The 7,432-nt window shown below is 41.6% G+C and overlaps 1 pseudogene; it reads right to left on the minus strand.

The window, feature by feature from the left end:
• Nucleotides 1-1,316: 1,316 nt before the first annotated feature.
• LOC138823576 (mRNA decay activator protein ZFP36L1-like) lies at nucleotides 1,317-2,311 on the minus strand (annotated as a pseudogene).
• Nucleotides 2,312-7,432: the final 5,121 nt, after the last annotated feature.

Consider the following 7,432-nt stretch of genomic DNA (forward strand, 5'->3'; position numbering starts at 1 on the left):
TCAGGAACTAGAGGTGTAGCTAAAGTTCTATGTACAAGTGTTGAACAAAAAATAAGCAAGAGAGCAAGGTCCTGAGTTCAAATTCCAAGGTGGCATGAAAGATAAATATATCAGAGAAACAAAATTTGGGCAATGGCAATTTTAAACTAAAGAAAAACATATACAGGAAAAAGGAAAAGTACATGTTAATACTGTCCTTGAACAGTTTTTTCTCTTGTCCATAGCTCCAATTTGGGATATTTGTTGTTGTTTTTTTGGAAATAATTTTTGGAAAGGTTTTTCTTCCTCAGGTGGGTTTTGAATTACCGTCCTCAGATCTCTTCTTTCTGTGTAGCGAAAATCACAGATGTGAGTCATCCTCCCCTACTTAACTTCCTCTTGTTTTTGCAGTATCCAATTAGTTTGTTTAGGATTTCTTATAGTCTCTTACACATTTTAGAATGAATTTGCAATTAATTTAAACCCAGGTCACAATCTTGTAAGGGGTATTTTGAATGCAAAGGCAATTTGAAAAGTACTGCTCTTTTAGAAATATTTTATCTTTTTGGGTCCAGTTGTGGGGCCTGAACTCTGGGCCTGGGCACTGTCCCTCAGCTCTTCAGCTCAAGGCTAGCGCTCTACCACTTGAGCCATAGCGCCACTTCTGGCTTTTTTCTTTTTGCTTATGTGGTGCTGAGGAATTGAACCCAGGGCCTCAGGCATGCAATGCAAGCGCTCTACCACTGAGCCAACTTCCCAGCCCTCTTTTAGAAATATTAAGTCCTAGCTGGGCACTGATGACTCACATTTGTTATCCTAGCTTCTAGGAGGCTGAGATCTGAGGATCACAATTCAAAGCCAGCCTGAGCAAGAAAGTCTGTGATATTCTTACTCTAATTAACCACCCCCAAAACCAGATATGTAGCTGTTGCTTAAAGAAGTAGAGTGCTAGTCTTGAGCAAAAAAGTTCTGGGACGTTGCCCAGGCCATGACTAAAGCTCCACAACTGATAAAAAGTAAAATAAAGTACAATATTGAGTCCTTTAGTCATAGGACAGGGTTATTTTTTCCATTTCAGTGGATCTACTTGAATTTAAAGGCCTTTTTCCATTTCCAAATCACTCATCTTTTTATTGTTGATGTTCTGTGGTGGTCTTGGTGCTTGAATTCAGGATAGGAGCTATCCTTGAGCTTCATTTAGCATGAAGCTAGTACTGTACCACTTGAAATACAGGTCACTTCCAGGTTTTTTGGTGATTAATTGGATCTAGGATGTGGTGCAGGAGGAAGGGGAGTAGAAGGAATGGATTGGGGGTGTCCCTCCTTACCCTGGTGCTTTAGTCATATGAGATGGAAAGTTTGCTGAAAATGGGCAGGTCTCCTGAATTGTCCAAGATGGGTGAATCTGACCCAGCATGGCTCCTGCTGTACTGCACAGGTAGCCTTGACCCAAGAGAGAATTCTGAGGGGTGGCATGAGAATCAAACATGTGAGAGAACTCAGACATGGATCAGAATAGGAAGGTGGTGGGGTAGACATGAAAGGCAGCCCCATGAAAGAGGTAAAGAACAAATACCTGACTCTAGAAGGTGAAGGGGTTATTGGTGCCATCAGGAAGGTTGGGTGAACCCAGGAGGTCATCGGCAATCAGGATGGGTGTTGGGATGATCGACGTGGGGCTATCTAGCAGCCTCGTGGTGGCAGCAGTCTCATTGGCACTGGAAAATCCAGCAAAGCTAAAGCTATGCTGGAGATAGGGAAGGTCTGCAGAAAGGTCCTGGCCAGGGCTCTGTGTTCCTTGGCTTTGTGGATGAAGTGGCAGCAGGGCTCATAGAGGCAAAGGTTGGTGACATGGAAGGTACTAGATCTTGCACTTGGGATGGCAGGCTAGGCTGTGGAGCTTGTGGATGCTGTGCATGAAGTGACACTTGTCTCTATATTTATAGGTGTTTTCTTCAAATTGGAGGAATAGCTAGTTCTTATAGCGACTGGAATTGACCTGCCCCTTTTGGTCTGCTTCTGATTGGGCAGCAGCTGCTCAGCACCTGTGAGAAAGAGCAGTCTCTGAAGCTGCTGTCCCTAGAGTACAAGACTGGGACTGGCTCACCCTTCAGGTTGCTGATGACCTAGCTCTGGTGGAACTTGGTGCTGGGCAGGGTGTAGGCCAAGTGCCTCCAAGGGAAACACCTCAGCAGCAGGAGAGACCACTGCCTTCCTGTCCAGCAAGCAGCCCCTTCTCTGGGAGCTCTGTCATTGAGCATCTTGGCAACCAAAACTTGCATAAAGCTTCTCTCAAGTTGAAAATGGTGGCAGATATGAGTGGGGTAGTCATTGTGGACACTGACAGAGGACAAAGGTGCAGATTTGGTGTCATGAAGGTCCTGATGTGGGAAAGGTGCTTACTCTGCCACTTAGGTCAGGAGTCCCACATGTCTAATCCCAGGGCCCCTCACCTTTCTCACTCTGCCCTCATAGAACTTTAAGTGGATTTTTTTTGTTTTCTTTTTAGATTATAAAATGTCAGTGCATCAAATACAAGGGATTGCTGCATATTAATTGGGTTGCATGTAGTCAGGTTTTTTGTTTGTTTTTCGTAAGTCGTGGGGCTTGAACTCTGGACTTGGGCACTATCCCTGTGCTCTTCAGCTCAAGACGAACATTCTACTGCTTGAGCCATAGCACCACTTCCGGTATTCTAGTGGTTAATTTGAGATACGTGTCTCACTGACTTTTCTGCTGGGCTGGCTTTGAACTGTGATCCTTAGATCTCAGCCTCCTGAGTAGCTAGAATTACAGGCGTGAGCCACTAGCACCAGGCAAGTAGTCAGTTTTTCATCAGAACAAATACCTGAGAAAAGTATCTTCTGAAGTGAGATTATGTGTGTGGAAGATAGGAAGAAAAATGAGAAAAACTGGAAATGTTGGCAGAGGCTGTAATTTGGGCTTTTGGGGAACAGTGCAAGGATATACATTCAGTGGCACTTTGAAGCAAGGTAGTAAGACCCTCTCAAAAATATTAAATAAAAAAGGGATAGAGGCACAGTTCAAATGTTAGAGCATTGCCTAGTGTGTGTCTGGCCTGGAGTTCACTCCCTAGCCCCAGAGATTTGACTTGGAAGGGGCTAATCTGAGTGTTACATGTAATCAATAGCAGGTTCTCTAGCACTGATCTTTTGATTAAATTGAATTAATGTGTGTGTGTGTGTGTGTGTGTGTGTGTGTGTGTGTGTGTGTGTGTGTGTGTGTGTGTGTGTGTGTGTGTGTGTAGGTGGTATGGTGTAAGAGATAGCAACTGAGTTTCAATCTTCTGAAGGTGAATATCTAGTTTTCCCAGCACCATTTTCAGATCCAATTTTTTCTCTGGTAAAAATGGAACAGTATTGATTCAGTTCACTCTAGAAAGATAGAAGCTAGACAGGGACACAAAAGAAATATTTTGGTCCAGTATTCTGTTTAAATACAGAGCTCAAGCTTTTTGTTTTATCTTTTAGTTTTGTGGCGGGCACTCTGCCCCTTGAGCAACACTTTCACTCCCAGCTTTTTCCTGGTGAGTTGATGAGAAGTGTCTCTTGAGTAAGTAATATTATAGGCCTGAGCTTTGGGTACTGAGCTACAAAAGAAAACAAATTTAAATTTTCTAATAGGTTTATTTTTACAGCATAGTTATGGTATAATACAGGTATATCCATATATCCCATACATATTGTGGATTGTTTTCTTGTGCTTTTGTTTTGTTCCAAGGGCTTGAACTCAGGGTCTAGGTGCTATCCCTGAGCTTTTTTGGTCAAGACTGTTGCTTTACCACACTTTGATCCACACTTTGGATCCACACTTTGTGTTCACCCATGGATCAAAGAGAAGGGTTACAAAAATATTTTCTTTTCTTTCTTGCATCTTCCTGAAGGTGTTGGAGAAGAGAAGACCTTTGACAAATGGGGCTATTGGGTATTTGACTTATTGTGAGATGTCTGCTTATCAAATTAAGACATTGTTCAAAGAGCACATTTGAACCAGTCTGTGTTTACATATACAGCATCCAGAAATAATGAAAAACAAAACCAATCAAAAAAGAGAATAATCATTCATTTTCCTGAGTATGAAAACCCAGGAAAATGTTTCTATGCCCTATGAACTTTGACCCCACATGCTATAGCAGGATTATTTTGGTATAGATTTTCTGGCCCCCTTCATCACACATAGCAGGAGGAGTGCAGGAGGAGCAGCTTAGCAGGAAAGCAGCTAGGCAGTGTTGAGATGCAATGCAGGCCCCTTATGGACCCTCTTGATCTAGGTTCTGAAGAGGATGCTTCAAGGTAGGGGCAGTGGGAGTCAACCCCAGAATGGTCAAGCTGAAATCCTGAAAGCCTGTGAACAGCTTTCTATGCCCTGGATTGAGTGAGTTTGCTGATTCTTACATTCATATTCTTCGCCCAATAAACAAACATGGCACCTCAAAGCAGAGTCCTGGGCCTGCCCTAGTCCTTGTGAGTGAAAGGTGCTGGAAGCATAGGAAGCACAGTGATCTAGCAGGCAAATCTGGAGGACTGAAAGGCTATGGAAATGGCAGCCCTGGTTACTCAGAACCAACAGATATCCCTTGCAATGGCCCTGAATTCCAGGAGACTTGGCAGTTTCCTCTCAATTCTGTGACAAGTAGGCTAAAGGCAATTCTGTCTGATGCATGGTGACAAGATGCCTAGAATTACCTATTCAGGCCCTAGGAAAGGCTGGAGTTCCAACTCCAATCTCCACTAATCATAAACCAAGGCCAACCAGCTGTATCAATAAAGCCATGTGTCTCCTTGGATAGTAGTTGGAGCTGGCAACAAGTGTCTCACACCTATAATTCTAGATACTCAAAAGGCTCAGATCTAGGGTTTGCAGAAAAATCTGGACAGAAAAGTCCTGAGACTCATATTTCCAGTTAACTAACAAAAAAACTCAGTGAAACTTTGGCTTAAGAAGTATAGCGCCAAGTGCTATACTTGAGTGAAAAAGCTGAGTGAGAGTGTGAGACTTTTAGTTTAAATCCCAATACTGCTGTTCACACAAGGTGTGTACTTACACACACATGCACATATCTCTGTGCATCACCTCCTTCTGGGATGCAATAATAGATGCTGAGAGTTAGCTCTAGTATCAATATTAACTCATTTCCAGTTTGACGACTGTATTCTACACACAGCAGTAGTGTGAAAGTTTCTCAGAAAATGAGTCCCACCATGTTTACAGTGACTGAGGATGGGCATAGGTGCATCCCTTCTGCTAGCTTTTGAGGGACCTCACTGTGCATCTGTGGACATTGTCTGTTCAGAAAAAAAGCCTCTTCCCACAGTCACCAACAGCCACCAGAATGTGGGGAGAACTGGTCTGAGTAATGATCACAGGATCTTTATTTCATCTTTGTTAGATGTTTTTGCCTCATGTGGAGTCAGGATGTATGGCAAAGATGATTTTAATAGTTTGATGCACAAAGAGATCATTGAACAATTACTGATATTTACCATGTAAGCACAGGGTACCAACAACAACAGTGATTACATATTCTATTGATGATTCTTTGTTTTTGTTGTTGTTGTTCATGGGAATTGAACTTGAGGCCTGGGTACTGTCCCTTGAGATTTTTTTCGCTGAAGGCTGGAGTTCAATCACTTGAGCCACATTTGGCATTTTTGTGGTTATTTGGAGATAATAGTCACTTGGAAGCCTGGAGCTGGATGTTCATCCCTGTAACCTTAATTACTTAGAAGTCTGAGATCTGAGTGTCAAGATTCAAACCACCTGGGCCAGAAAGTCCATGAGAGTCTTACCTCAAGTTACCATCCCCCAAAAGTCAACTGGGATCATCATGTCTCAGCTTCCTGACTATCTTGGATTGCAAGTGTGAGCTATCAGCAGTTTATTTGTAACAAATAAGCAAATAATAAAATAAATAATAATTGTAAAATAAATAATAAATACTATCTCTTTAAATAGTTTTAAAGAGATTTTCATTTTATTTCATGTGGACAATGCATGTTGATCAGTGTTACCCTTTCCATTATTGTCTACCCTCCTTTTGTTTGAACACAGAGTCTCTGTATATTCCATGTGATCTTCTTGTTTCAGTTTCTTGAGTGTTGAGATTATAGGCATGCACCACAATGCTTAGCTTTGTAAGTCTTATTCTCAAACCAAAACAGAATGCCAAGCAATATTTTCCTAGTTTCTGCTGCACTACATTACAAATATGCATTAAGAATGTCAGACTTTTCACACCCTGAAAATGTGGTACACTGACATCACACTGCATACAAAATGCATGGTACATGGGGAAGTTAGCCAAGTGGTCTAGGCTAACCTGACACTGAGTCCCATGTAAACCAGGTGTATTCTGATGCTGCTGGGTGAAATATTCAGTAGATGTCTGTTAAATCTGGTTGATCTATGCAGTTGTTCAGATCTGCGGTTTCTCTATTGAGTTTTTGCCGAGTTGATCTATCTAGTGGAATGAGTGGTGTGTTAAAGTCCCCAACAATTAATGTCTTTGGATCTATGTGGGATTTGAGTTAAAGTAGTGTTTCTTGGATAAATTTGTGTGCTCTGTTGTTTGGTGTATGGAGATTTATAATTGTAATATCCTCCTGAAGGAGCAATCCCTTAATTAGTATGTAGCGACCTTCTTTATCTCTTCTCACTAATTTTAATTTGAAGTCTATTTTATCTGATATTAGTATTGCAACTCCTGCCTGTTTATGAGGGCCGTTTGCTTGGTAGATTTTGTTCCAGCCTTTCACATTGAAAATGTGTTTGTTTTTAAGGGCAAGGTGTGACTTCTGAAGGCAGCAGATATAAGGATCTTGCTTTTTAATCCAACTAGACAGTCTATGTTACTTAATTGGAGACTTAAGTCTGTTAATGTTGAGAGATAGGACTGAGAGGTATTTGGGAGTTCCTGCCATTTTATCCACCTTCTTGGGGGCTGTGGCAACTAGGTTCTTCCTATGGTTCTTGGATTTTCAGTTTGGTTGAGGTTTCTTGGCCTTTATTGTGGTCTTCTATGTATAGGACATGTTTAAAAATCTTTTATAGGGCTGGTTTGGTGGAGATGTATTGTTTCAATTTTTCTTTGCTATGGAAGGTTTTTATTTGACCTGAGGTTATGAAGGAGAGTTTAGCTGGATACAGTATTCTTGCTTGATAGTTGTTTGTCCTTAGGGCATGGCATACATCATTCCAGGCTCTTCTTGCTTTGATTGTCTCTGCTGAGAAATCTGAGGTGATTCTAATTAGTTTCCCTTTATACGTGATTGATCTTTTCTCCTTGACAACTTTAAGGATCTTTACCTTGGTCTGAATTCATCCTGTGCAGAATACAACATGATGGTGGGATGTCCTGTTTTGGTCTGGTCTATTTGGAGTACTAAAAGCTTCTTGTGTCTGAATAGGCCTATCTTTTTGCATGTTTGGGAAG

This window comes from Dipodomys merriami, unplaced genomic scaffold (genome assembly GCF_024711535.1).
Source record: "Dipodomys merriami isolate MVZ:Mamm:240054 unplaced genomic scaffold, mDipMer1.0.p SCAF_1208, whole genome shotgun sequence".
In the NCBI taxonomy this organism is placed as follows: Eukaryota; Metazoa; Chordata; class Mammalia; order Rodentia; family Heteromyidae; genus Dipodomys; species Dipodomys merriami.